The sequence below is a fragment of the Mustela erminea genome, chromosome 9 (genome assembly GCF_009829155.1).
Source record: "Mustela erminea isolate mMusErm1 chromosome 9, mMusErm1.Pri, whole genome shotgun sequence".
Lineage (NCBI taxonomy): Eukaryota > Metazoa > Chordata > Mammalia > Carnivora > Mustelidae > Mustela > Mustela erminea.
Window position 1 is genome coordinate 30,618,027 of NC_045622.1, and position 1,435 is coordinate 30,619,461.

A 1,435-nucleotide genomic window follows, 5' to 3' on the forward strand; every position below is an offset into this window, starting at 1 on the left:
CTTTAGTGGTAGTTTTCATGTTCCAGTATACCTAGTTTCCATCCTTTGAATCTTTTCTCAGATTTCTCACTCTAGTTGTTGCATCAGTAACCATACCAAAACCACAGCATGTCTATCAGTGTGTTGAGGTAAAAACCCTGAACATGGTAAGGGAAAAATTCACATTAGTAATTTAAGCATTTCATTATAGTTCACAACTACTGCAATAACATGGCTTCAGCAACATTTTTTTTTTTTGCAACATGTGTTTTTAAATTTTTTTAATGGATCAGTTATTTAATTAGGTTCTTTGTAAGAAATTTAGAGCACCAATTTGTGAGGGTAAATTCCATTTGTGAGAGAAAACACAGAGTGGAGTTAGCCTTGAAGCTGAGGAACAGACTTGATTTTTGGCAGAATTTTTGAGTCCAGAGCTTTCTGATCAACCTTGCATTGCTCTGTAATCTCATATTTCTCTTTCTTGGTGTGGAAGATCTCACCCTCCTGGTGTCTGGACTTATGCAACTTCTTCTTCTTGAAATAAGCATCAGTGAAATGTTTGCAGATTTTCACACTGCTGATACCAATTTTGGTAGAAGTGGCAATGACGAATTTCTGGTGTGTTCTACACAGAGGAACTTGATTGAAGGACAGAGGTCCAGTCACAAGTAGCAAACTCAGTTTTTTCCGGAAAACTACCCTATTGATTCTGTGGTGCCCAGAGAGGATGATCAAAATGGTTCCAGTGGTGATGCTAGCTTGCAGTTTTCTCACGTGCTGACTGCTCCAGGCACACCTTCAGTGGGATAATACCTAGGCATTTTGCAAAGTTTAACCACTTGGGTACCACCATTCTTGTAACCACCAACTGGTTTTTTGACAGTAGCAAGAACCTTCTTTTTTTCCTTTTCAACCCTGGATTTAGCTGCCAAATACTTCCTCTCATACACGGCCTTTCTGGAATACATAGCCGATGGGGAGTATCTGCCAATTCTTTCAACCGGACAGGGTTTCAGCTGCAGTGGGGCTTCCCCTCTTTGGCATTTGAGCTTTCTGGTTACCCTTCTTAGCCTTTCTACAGACATTAGCCTTCTTGGCTTCAGGTTTCTTCTCCTTAGTATCCAGTTTCTCAGTTTTTTAGCCCACCATCTTGGAAGATGGGAAAAGAGCTGTCTTTCTTTTCTTTTGTTTGTCTGTTTTTTCTTTTTTTAAAGATTTCACCTAGAAAAAAATAACACAAACAAGATAGCCTTCATCTTTAGAAATATGTACAAAAGAAGGATTATACTATCTATACCATCACAGAACATTATTGACATGCAGAATGAAATAACAAAATAGCCTATTTTCCATGCTTGAAATCCTCTTACTTCTTTACCTTTTGTTACCATTTACAAAAATATAGAATGACAGTGCCTTATCTTATAGTGCCTTAATTACTTTAATTGAATTATTC

General features: G+C 37.8%; 1 pseudogene; it reads right to left on the bottom strand.

Annotated features, from left to right (window-relative positions):
- Window positions 1–264: 264 nt before the first annotated feature.
- LOC116599670 lies at window positions 265–1,128 on the bottom strand (annotated as a pseudogene).
- Between the last annotated feature and the right edge of the window lie 307 nt (window positions 1,129–1,435).